At 36.9% G+C, this 12,652-nt stretch overlaps 1 long non-coding RNA gene and 1 pseudogene across 1 annotated transcript in view; both read right to left on the reverse strand.

The window, feature by feature from the left end:
- Nucleotides 1-355: 355 nt before the first annotated feature.
- Nucleotides 356-1,432, reverse strand: LOC110207387 (olfactory receptor 2D2-like; annotated as a pseudogene).
- Nucleotides 1,433-7,602: 6,170 nt separating this feature from the next.
- The window catches only part of LOC110207385 (uncharacterized), a 70,620-nt gene continuing 65,570 nt past the window's right edge, over nt 7,603-12,652 (reverse strand). Inside the window, exons 3-4 of the long non-coding RNA XR_013484356.1 lie at nt 8,992-9,047; nt 7,603-7,767 (exon numbers count right to left, since the gene is read on the reverse strand). This is a non-coding gene — a long non-coding RNA (uncharacterized LOC110207385). The remainder of the gene's footprint in view (nt 7,768-8,991; nt 9,048-12,652) is intronic.

The raw sequence follows: 12,652 nt of genomic DNA on the forward strand, positions 1-12,652 counted from the left end.
CACACCTATAAATATATTTATATATTTTCACATATATATATATTTATAGAGGGCAACTAGGTAGCACAATGGATACAATGCTGGGCTTGGAATCAGGAAGACTGATCTTCGTAAGTTGAAATCTGACCTCAGACATATACTAGCTGTGTGACCCCAACAATATGTGTAAATGTGTGTATATGTGTGTGTGCTTGTGTGTGTGTGTGTGTGTTTGTGTGTGAAACAAAAGGACAATATTTTCATGCATTCCCTACCACCAATCTTAGGGAAATGGTCATTTTCCTCCAGGGCACTAAATGATAAGTGTGGGAGGTAAGAGATGTGGTCAAATGTTGTTATGCCACAAGAATCAGGATTATCTCCTGTTTACTGCATTCCTGAATGCCCTCATTACGTCCTTATTCCTCAGGCTGTAGATGACAGGGTTAAGCATAGGGTTTATGACACCATAAAACACAGCAATTCGCTTGATCTGCTCCCTGGAGGACTTAGGTGTCATGTAGGCAATTATTAGGGTCCCATAAAAAAGGATGACCACAAGGAGATGGGAGCCACAGGTAGAGAATGCCTTGAGTCTTCCTGAGGCTGTCTTCATCCTGATGACAGTCACTACGATAAAGCCATAGGAGGCCAGAATCAAGGACACAGGTACAAGAAGAATCACTACACCCATGGAGAAAATGGCCATCTCTGCTTTATGAGTGTCTCCAGATGCCAGGGTCAAGAGAATTGGAGCATCACAAAAGAAATGAGCAATCTTATTGTCTCCTTGGTAGCGGAGGCACAGTGTGAATGTGGTATCAACTGAAGATGCAACAATGCCACAGATCCAACACCCCAATGCCAATTGGCCACATATCTTCCATGTCATGATAAGAGAATAATGCATGGGGTCACAGATTGCCAAGTACCGATCATAAGACATCACAGCTAACAGTGAACACTGTGTAGCTCCAGAAATGATGGAAAGAAAAATCTGAGCTCCACATCCAGTAAAGGAAATGACCTTCCTTCTAGTTAGCATGTGGACTACAGCTTGTGGAACTATGATAGTAGAGAGGACAAGGTCAGCCACAGATAAATTGCAAAGGAAAAAGTACATGGGTGTATGAAGCTGTGAGTCAGTTAGAACTAAGTAGATGAGGAGTAAGCTCCCAAGCATAGTGCCTAAGTAGACCCCCAAGAACAATACAATGAGTAGCATCTTAATCTGAGGGTCATCAGAAAGACCCAGAAGGAGAAATTCTGTGACCCAGGTACTGTTGTATTGGTTCATGTTGGAAGTTCCTGCTTCTTTTGAAAGGAGCCACGAGATATTTGATGTAACAATGTAACTTTAGCATCATAGAATCTTCTAGTTGAAAGGGACCTGAGATATCATCTGGTCCAACCTTCCACTGAACCATCAATATCCACCAGGACAATATTTCCAAAGATCACTTTCACTGATGTGATGTGTACCCTAAGAGAAGAAAAACATTTCACTGTTTGACACTCAGAGCATTTGAACAAATTCCCTTATTTAATAAGCCAATGTTGATGCATATCATGGTGTAGTAGAGAGGACATGACTGTTCTAAGTCTTATTAGCAGGCATAAGGCTGGTGTCAGACAATGGCAAAGTTTCAGGAAGGAGAGAAAAGCACCAGGGAGGGATCCATTGGAACAGCAAGGCAGAATCATCAAAATAATCTCTGCTTTTAGCTTCTTTATGTGTTTGGTAATTGGTCAAAAAGTCTTGTTGCAAAGGACACTAATGGGAGACTAATAGCTAATGACTACTGTACTTTTCCTCTCTTTGTTTATTTGGTACCTATCCACCTTCTTATACTTTAGGCTTTCTCTTCAACCTGCCCTCTCTCCTAACAAATTCTGCAATCCAGTGACACTGACCTTGATACTCTATCTTCCATGTCTGGGAGTTTTTCACTGCCTTCCCAAGTCCCAAATAACATCCCACATTTTACAACCACATTTCCTTATCCCCCTTAATTTTTGTATCTAGCTTCTGTTGATTATTTTAATTTATCCTTTATCTAGCTTGTCTGAACATAGTTATTTGCATGTTGTTTCTCCTTTTAGATTGTAATCTCCTTGAAATCAGGGGAAGACTTGTTAGTCAATAAACATTTATTAAGTGCCTGCCATATTCTAGACACCTTACTAAATTCTGTGGATACCAAGAAAGGCAAAAGACAGCCCCTGCCTTTGACGGGGTTACAACTCAACACAAGAGACAACATGAAAACAAATATTAACAAACAAGTTACATATAGAACAAATAGGAAATAATCAATAAGGGCAAAATCTTTGAATTAAGAGATTGGGAATGGCTCCCAGCAGAAGATGAGGTTTTATTGAGACTTGAAAGGAAGCCAGGGAAGCCAAGAAATAGAGTTGAGTAGGAAAAGCATTTCACATATCAAATAAAGCCAGTGAAAATGCCCAGTGTAGGGAGATGGAGCTTCTTATTTGAGGAACAATGAGGAGGTCAATGTCACTGATTTGAAGAGTATATGTGTGTAAGAAGACTGGAAAGGTAGGAAGGTCTAGGTTATGAAGGCCTTTGAATGTCAAACAGAGAATTTTATATTTAATCCTGGAGGTGATAGATAATCACTTAAATTTATTGAAGGGGGGCACATGTTTGGACCCTGAACTTTAGGAAAAGCTTTGTGCCTGATGCAGAATAATTGCTTAATAAATGCTTTTGGATTATGGACAAATCAACTCCAATATTACTCACTACCTGATGGCTTCTCTACAAGCACTATTTGGTAATGACTTTCCCCTTTACCTTCATACATGACTTGGTTTTACAGTAATGTAAAACTGTGTATTATGCTTTTCTGTTTTAAAATCTTACCTGAATAATGAGTAAAAGATCCTGAAGGGAAGAGACTCTGTTTTATCTACATTCTATTTTCCTCAACCTCTAGTATATTTTTCTTCTAAGAGTAAATACACATTTTACATTTGTCGAATGTATGAATCAGTGATCTAGTGCTTTGGTCTTAATTTAATGAAGATGTGAATCAATATTTCTGAGTCCATTACTTTTCTTTAGGGAAAGTCCATGGGAGAATTTGAGGATAGGTCCCCCAAAGTCTCCTACTTCTTCTGTGATCCTAGATAAACCAGGAGAATAATTAAAAGAAATTTGAGGAACGATGGCATAGATTATGTCATTAAATAATGATATAATTATTTGATTATATCACTCAGGACCTGTGGAGCTCCATCAATGCCTCTGGCTGCAGCAGTGTTACCACTGTCTGACTCTGCTTTGCTCTCCTTACTCACACTGCAGAGTCAGAGGAAAAAAAAAACAGTGGCCATGCTGGATGAATGTTAATTATTGTTTATGATTCTCCAAGGTTTGTTATCACCAAATATTGATATGTATTGTAGCCTTTGTTACTAGTAAATTGGAAGGTATTGCTCTGAATCAAGCTGTTTCAATGATAGAGAAAGGGATTCCCCTTTGGGGTAACTCTTAGTAGGTCTATATGGAGGCTACGTGGAGTCTATGAGAGTTTCTACTAAACTATCCTATGATACATTGTTAGGGGAAAGTGCACTGGATTCGGGGTCAGAAGGTAAAGTTTCGAATGCCCTTTCAGTACTTATTGGTTCATGTGATTTGGGACGTCACCTAATATCTCTTTACTCCTCACCTGAAATTTAGGAGAATGAGATTAACACTCTCTAAAGTCACTTCAAGAATTCCATCTGTCATCTGATTATCCTTTCTTGGGTATTTAACAGATTAACTACATCATTGAGTGTTTATGCTTTTTCTGTATGGTAATTTCTAGAGTGTAACTGAAATTTGGGTGACCTTCCAGGGGGAGGTCACATATTTAGGGCATGGTTGTATTTATGGTTTTCCTTGAATGGTTGTGAGATCAGAAAATATTTTTTGAAATAATGGATGGTATATGTATTCTTTCCTTTGTATTCTATTTTGGAACAAGAGTTGGTATTCATATTCTTTTATTATATATATATACACACATATATATATATATATGTATATACATATATACATATATATATATACATATATACATATATATATATACACATATGTATATACATATATATATGTATACTCTATTCAATAATTATCTTATTCATGGCATTCTCTACATTCTTTTTCATCTTTCTCTTTCTTTTCTCTCTTTCCAGCCTCTCCTATCATTTACTCTTTTTCACTCTTCTCTTCATTCCTCTCCTGTCCTCTTCGCTTGCCTTGTCTTCTTGTCCTTTTCTCCCTCCTCCCCTTTCTTTTGCTTTTCTTCTCTTCTTCCCTTCTTCTACTACCTCTTACTTTTACACTTCTAACTCTTTCTCTTCCTCCCCTTCTTTAGGCTCCTTGTCTTTTTCCTTTTCTTTACCTTCTCCTCTTCCATTTCCTCCACTTCCTTCTCCTCCTCTTCCCTACTGGCCTTTGGAGACTAACCAATCATAGCTTCAACACCTAATTTGAATGCTACCCTCTTGGACACTTCTTACAGATAATAGGAGTGTGCAGCAAAAAGGAGATGGATTACTTAATACCACTCTCTGGTGTTCAATCTTTCTGTATAAATCCAAGGGTATAATGGACTTGACAATGGGCCTTCAATATTTCCATATTCTTTTTTCCCCACTTGCTCTTATTAAACACCTGACATCTGCAGAGAATTTCCGAGTCAAATTTCTCTCTTCACCAAACTGTGAAAAAAGCAGTCATGAACTTAAAAGTAGAAGAACAATTGGCTTAGACAGGACAGTAGCACAAACAAGATTCAACCAAGAAAGGGAATGAAACTAAGACTCAGCAATCAGAGCACCTGAGAACAAAATGGACTTTTTAGCTCTAAGAGAAATTTTTCCAAATTCCAGGAAAAGTGAGGCAGAAGTGAGATTAAACTCCATGCTCTGATCATCTTTGATGTATTTTATCTAGCAATCCACTTGAGCCTTGGTTTCCTCTATTCTCTCCATTGTGAACATCTTACTTACCAGTTACGTATTTTCTTTCTAAAACATAGTACCTAGGAATGAACACAATAGTGCAGATATTACATAAAAGAAAAGATTAATGTGGGAATATGTATTTTCTTTACCTGGTTATGGCTTTTTTAAAATATAAAATTAAATGGCATTGGTTTCTTTGGCTTCCATGTGAAACTATTGACTTATATTGTGCTTCTCATGAGTAAAACTCCAATACTTTTTCCCCAATGTGTGTTATATAGCCATAGATACTTCCATAATGTATATAAAGATAATTTTAAAAAGTATTTTTGTATAAGATTTCTCATCTGTTAAATGTCATCTCATTATGGTGAATCTATAATTAGTTTGCCAAAATTTTCAAGAACCTACTATGATCAAACTACCAGGTTTTTTTCCCAGTCATTCTACCAGTACCAAGTCAATCTAATTTTATAATTATGTTGGCCACATCTCTCCAGTCTATTCAAAAGGATTTCACAAGAACCATTGCTAAATATTCTGTGGAAATCATGGTATGCATTCTGTATTCATTTAAGAATAGGACAAGAACTATATAACAGGAAATATCAGTCTCATTATCCATTCCAAAAACCAAATGAGGTTAATTTGGGATCTTCTCTACTTTAAAGAAGCTATGTTAACTTTCAGTGGCTATGTCTTTCTTTAATATTCACAAGCAAACCTATTTAAAAATATGCTTTAGAATATCATCTGGATTTAAAGGGAAGCTCACTGATTTCTAATTTGTGTACTCTCTTCTATTTTTTGAAAATCGAGACAATATTTCCCCTTCTTCCCTTCTAGCCCTTTCCCACCAGAATAGGTTGTAGAATTTAATCTAATAGGACAGTCAGAAATACAAGCAAACTAGCAGGCAAACTCCATTTTGAATTAACTTTCAAAAATCTTTAATCTCAATTAACCTTGGCATATATATTTCAAATATGTAAATTTGGACAAAAACAATAGAATGCACATTTTAAAAGACTGTTTCTATTCATATTTTTCTCATTGTATCTGCAGTATCTAACACAGGGCATTACTCATAGTAGGTTCTTCAATTAGTGTTCATTGATTGCAGAAGAGAGTGATAGTTCAGGATACTGACTCAAAATTGAGACGATTTGGAATAAGTGGCCCCACTGCCAGAAATGAGCCCTACATTAGGCTATGGATAGTTGAGACCATAATCTCCCCACCTGTAATGCCAATTTTAGGAGTCATGGAACCTTTTTCCTAAGATTTATGGAAATAAACACTTTTCCCTTGAATTTCATGGGTGCCTCCTTGTTAATTAATATTTTATGGATGCAGGTGAAATGAATTTTAGGACATTTCACCCACACTGCTATATACAGTTCAATGAGAGTGAATTGTTGAAGCTGGTGCCCAGTGAACATATTAAATCCAGATAATGAATGTAAAAATGCCTTCTTTCATTTAAAGAGCTATGTACCCATTTCCATGGGTAGGTAATACCAAATTCACGAATATATAAAATCTCAATTTTCTGGTTGCTTTCTACCCCCTCTTTTCCCTCACACATTGTGATGCTCTTCCTCCTACTCACTGAAGATGGCAATCAGATTATTGTGAGCCAATAACACTACCTGATGACCTGTGGGAAGCCAGCTGATCCATATCTCTTCCCTAGCACTTCCTTTCTAATGTCACGAGCAGGTCAAATTCTATCTGTCTCTGTGTCTGTCTGTCTCTCACTTTTCATGACTCTACTTTATCTACTTCCCTTTCTCCCCAAACTTTCTTGGACTTAATTTCATTTGTGAGCCAAATATGGCCAACAAGCTTGTGAATCATGCAGGTGATTTAAGAAAATCAAGGAAAATGGAAAGGAATCATATTTGGAAGTAAGTTTAGATTAAAAAGAGAAATTAGTACCATCATCCAAAGGTTTTGTGATTTCTAAAATAATGTCTTGAAAACCTTCCCAAAAAGCTATGTCTAATTCCCATCCTCCTCTAATTTAATCTAAATTGCTCAAGCACCAACACTCTAGGAAAGGAGAAGTCTCCCTTATTCAAGTTTAGGGTGCTATTTAGTTTTATCATGATGATTGCAATTGTGTTTTCTTCTATTTCTAATAGAAAATGTACCATTTTATAATAAGCTTTTGAGGGTAGGTCTAGGTACTTAAGTACCAAAGATAATATGGTTTTTATTGAGTAATGAGGTTCAAATTCCAAATGCCTGACTTACAAGTAAATTTCTATAATAACATTTGATTATGATTTGGTAAAAATCTATAAAGAAAATGCTACCCACTGGAACTGGTGGTCATTCCAATGGAATTAGTCTATATTCCCTTCCATGTAGTTTTTGCTTAATAAAACACATTTTATCTTCTTATTAAAAAAAATCTTCTAAATATCTATATTTGTTAGTATCTAAAGGAAATAGTTTTATAAATGTTCTAAATTTCAGACTTAGTTTTATAGTACCTCTGATTAGTGCAACTTAACGAAATTTTATTGTCCTAACTTCCTGCTATATTATAAAATCTTATCTTCTTGGCCAATAAACAAGATGTGGTTGTTGCAGGTAAAATAATTGGGAGTTGGAAGGTTTGGGTTCTGATTCTGACACTACTTTTTATTTGCTCCTTTCAAGTTTCCATTTTCACTATTCTCTTCCCCACTTCTTAACACTACCAACCTGAGACCTTGATTGTGTTTGGAGTTCAAAGGGCCCAGAAAGGTAAATTCAGGAGAAGGCAAACTTCTGACTTGATGTGCTGTTCTGCTGTGAAGTGAGGGTAAAAAGAACAGCAAATTCATAAAATCACACAATCACATAGATGGGAGCAACTGCAGAGTTCATCTAATGCAATTCATGTCTTGCTAGGAACCATCCTCCCTTCTTCCATGAAATTCCCAATGAGTTCTCTTAAAAAACCTTATCTTTTTCTACTCTAAGTATTTCCAGAAACTTTAAGCTATCTTAATATGGTAAGTCTCCAAGCCCCCTCACCATCCTCTGGGTATGCTTTGGTTTATCATCATTCTTTCTAAGATGTGATCCCCAGAATTATAAAAAATAAGGGTGCAAATCTTGAACTCTTTTGACTAGGAACTTATGCCTCTAAGATTGCATTGACATTCTTGGTTGCCATGTCTCATTATTTAGTGAAACTCATATTTTAGTACTCTTGAAACCATGTGTTTTTAAAATGTGAACTGTTGTCTTCCCATGTCTACTTTTGTCCCAGTTGGTTTGAGATGAAGTAACATTTTATATTTGTGCTTATTACATTTTATATTTTTATTTGTCCCTTTAATGTGTCAATATCTTATTGGATCTCAATTTTCCACCCTAAATTTAGCTATCCAAGATTTTGATAATCATGATATCCATTTCTTAATCCAAACAATTTATTCTTAAAGACAAGGAAGTTCCTTCAGTATGAGAACCCAAGAGAGCAGCCAATTCATTCCATCTTGCCCTCACTTTCTACTTTACATTATTTGTGACTAAAATACTGAAGAGAAGCCCTGGGGTGGGTATATCAGAATTCACCACAACAGGTTTGAGGGTTTGTTTGTTTTTTTGATGGAGAAAAAGTTGACGTTTCTCAGCAAAAGCTGTGGTGTTCAGAGGATGTTAAAGACTAAGGTATTCAGAGCTAGATAGTGAAGGAGAATTGGAATTTCCCTGAGATAATTGATTGCCTGAGATGGTGATGAGAAATGCTAGTTTAGATCCTGGGATCTCTGGGTAGTGACAGGATCCTGATTCCTATAGATCAGTATGAGATAACACAATTCATGATCAGATTCTAAGATGGAAGGTTCAACTGGTCCTCAGAAGTAGTCTTACCCGAACAACTCTTTCCAAATGAGGAAAGTCAGGTCCAGGGATGTTAAATGATTTGCCCAGAGTGATAGAGGTAGTAAGCATCAGAGCTGGGATTTGAATCTAGGTTCACTGCCTCCAGACCAGTTCTCTTTCCACTGCATCATGGCTTACCTTGGACACTGAAACTCTATGGCTGGACACTGAAAACATTTTCTGATCTTCTTTACCTGAGTTAAACAAGATTTAAATAAATGTGTCACTTTCTTTAATATTTGGAATTGCATTGTAGGATTATCTGCTCAGTGTTTCTTCCATAGATCATGACCATGCCTGTGTGAGGTAAAAAATTTTTTCCTGGAGTGAGGATGGGGGACTGGCTCCTCTCTCTCTTGGTCTATAACTACAAATAGATAAGGAGTTGCTTTTCTACTCCAGAGCAGCTTTATCACAATAATTATAATTTTAATGTTTAAGCAAGGCTTTAATGTTAAAAAATTGCTTTTTATAAGTTTTCTCAGTTAATACTCACAATAATCCTGTCAGGTAGATGGTGGTACCTATTTTTTAACATACATGGAAATTGTCATTGATAAAAACTAAATGACTTTTCTAGTGTCAAAAAATTAGTCACTGTCTGAGGCAGGACTTGAACTTAAGTCTTTTTTTTTTTGGCTAAGCAATGGGGTTAAGTGACTTGCCCAGGGTCACACAGCTAGTAAGTGTTATGTGTCCGAGGCCAGATTTGAACTCCTGAATCCAGGGCCAGTGCTCTATCCACTGTGCCACCTAGCTGCCCTGAACTTAAGTCTTTTTAACTCGAAGCCCAGCACTTTAGCTGGTGGTGAGGGATGTTCAACCCTTCATAATCTTTAGTAATGTAAATTACATCCACATACTTCAGCATCTAAAAGACTTCATTTCATGCAGGCTATCAGTCAAGACTCATTCCAGGCCAATTCCTGAGGAATTTGTCCTGGTCATGGGAGACACAGCTCCCATATATAAACTCACCTACACCCAAGGGGAGAACGTTGGTATGTCAGATTTGGTGGACAAGCATTCTCAAAACAAAAAGCACAAAGCCAGAGAGATACTGAATTCAAATAACCTTGCAACATCCAATATCAAAGTCCCCCTTCTTCAGTAAGCCTGTCCACTTTGCCCTTTGTCCATCTTAAACCTAATATTCTCTCCTGGACTGCAGAAAAGACCAGGAAAACATCTCATAGGTAGTGAAGACACTTCAAATACAGACTATAGAACAGAGAGCTGAGAAGTAGCCTCTGGATAGGTGAAGAAGCAGAATGATCTTGACTAGCACTCAGAGAATAATTTCAAATTCCTGTAAAAGGGACAAGAAGAGAGAGGGAAGACTGGCAAAGGGAAGGAGAGAAGAGTAGAAAACTGCCTTGAATGAGCCCTTTCCATCAGAAAATATCCTTGGTGGTTTAGAATACTTACTGTTCCAATAAAGGCTGATTCTTTGAGGATGGTCCTTGTTTAATGGGCTATGGTGTGAAGTGGTCTCTGGAGCATCTAATAAACTCTGGAGGATTCTTCCTCATTAGGGTACCTATGTTTCTGTATTCAGGCATTTCTAGTATTCAGGTATTATCAAGGGAGATATTATAGTGCAAGTTACTCAGAGTTACATCCTCAGCTCTAAATTCTGAATATTCTTTCTCTCCTTCCCCATTTTTTGTGATCTCATAGGTAGGGGCATAGAAGGATGACTGAATAACTAGGTATATGGCCTGCTCAACTTTTGCCATGGTAGCAAAATATACTCATCTGTTTCTGAGTATATGTATGTTTCTGATTCTAGATTTCATGGTTTGTTTTCCTAAGGAAAAATAATTTGACATGCATATAAATTATATACATTGCTGTGATTCTATGATCTTGGTTATTGCTGATACTTTGATATTTGAAATTAGGAACTAAAATGAGAAGGTCTCAAAGTTGGTACTTCAGAGGTCATCTAAGCCAGCCCAAATGATCAAGCATTTTTATAACATCCTTGACAACAGGTCATCTTGGCAATGCTTGATCACCCCATATGATTTCTCTACCTTCTCATGGTAGCTCATTCTATCTTTGAATAATTATTAACCATTTGTAGAATTTTTCATCATAGGGTTGAAATTTATTTCCTTGTAATTTCTATTTTCCTAGGCTGGTCTTCTGCCAGAGTTGAAACTAGCATGGGTTTAATATGTCTTCATATCAGGGCACCAATACGAGAGAACATGCCTTATCAGTGAGGTGATGACTGTCCTCACACCTGTCCTTACTATCTTCTACTGGTCCTCCTCACATCAGAGCCTCCACAGCCTGGCAATCCAAGGGTACCACGACCTTTGTGTTCATATTCTTCTATGGACTTTTGCTTCCACCTCTCACAGGAGCTTACGCTGCAATCTTTGGGGTATGAGCCATCATATTCCTGAGCCAACTCCACCATTGGCCAATGTCCCCCTTGCTATCGAAGCCTCCCCCTTTTAGCTAAGATTTTCCTATGAACAAATATATGTAGTTATTGCTCCACTCTCTGGCACCAAGTGGAACAATTCTAATCTCTTTTCACTGTGATGACCATTCAAATATTTGAAGATAACTATCACGTCTTCTACTTTTATCCAGGATAAATATTCTTAGATAACTCTATTAATCTTCATATGATGTAATAATTTACTCCTGATCTGTAATGGTGTCTTTGATGGCCAGGCAGTTTCATGGTTGACTATCTTCCTTCCTTGTATTGGCTCTCCCATATAATAGAGAGACTTTATGTCATATCTTAGTATGTCTCCGTCTCATCCCCATCTGTTGCATCTTCTTTTGCACTCTCCTTCCTAATGTTTTAAGGAGTAAGTTTTGCTTAGAGTCGTTCCAATAATTGTTCTTAAGACATTTAATACCTTAGGAGGCTCCCCATCATTCCCCTATCCCTCTTTTCAAACTATAAATTGTTAATGTACATTCTAAATGATGGTACATAGAATTTACTCTACTTAGGGACTCTCTCAAATTCCTCACCTTGGATACTACATGTTATTTAATGAAACCTCCAATACTGAGCTTAAAGAGTAAGCCTCTTCATACCCCAAGTTTCAACATTATTTCAGGAGCCAAATTTCAGTGCCATCTGGCATTGGAATATAATTTGTTAAGGTGTAGATAAGTCCCAAAAGAAAAAGAGAGCTGAACAGCATCCTCCTAAATATGAAATCTGTGATCAAATTGCCATTTACTATGGAGGTGAGTAGAAGCTACTTGGAATCAAGCCCTTTAATTTTAGGCCAGCACAGATGGATCATTATAGTAAAAAGTACATGAGCTGGCACACCTCCATTAATAAGATTCTAAACATATTCAAAGACTAAGAACTGTTATTTATGATGACTTGATTAGTTCTCTATGAGAAAGTGAGGCAGAAAAATTCACAGTAGGTGGATCAGTTAGTGCTGGACAGGGAGAAAGTAAGGCAAGCCACATAGAACTTTAGTTATATCAAACAACTAGAGCAAGACAAGGCCAATAATCCTGGGAAATCTATTTTTTTTTCATTTAACCCACTTAGATTTTTTTATATCATTTCATCAAAGTCATTCCCTTTATGTATACCCCTTTAACATGGTGTAATAACAACAATACAGTTCTCAAGAATCGTATGCATGTCATCTTCCCTTGTAGGGATGTAAACAGTTTGCCCTTATTAATAACATGCTGTTTCTTTCTGTTCTGGTTCCCTTTTTATGTCTCTCTTGAGTCTTGTATTTGAAGACCAAATTTTCTGTTGAGCTCTGCTTTTTTTATCAGGAAGGTTTCA

Source organism: Phascolarctos cinereus, unplaced genomic scaffold (assembly GCF_003287225.1).
Source record: "Phascolarctos cinereus isolate Bilbo 61053 unplaced genomic scaffold, phaCin_HiC Scaffold_2;HRSCAF=192, whole genome shotgun sequence".
NCBI classification, from domain to species: Eukaryota; Metazoa; Chordata; class Mammalia; order Diprotodontia; family Phascolarctidae; genus Phascolarctos; species Phascolarctos cinereus.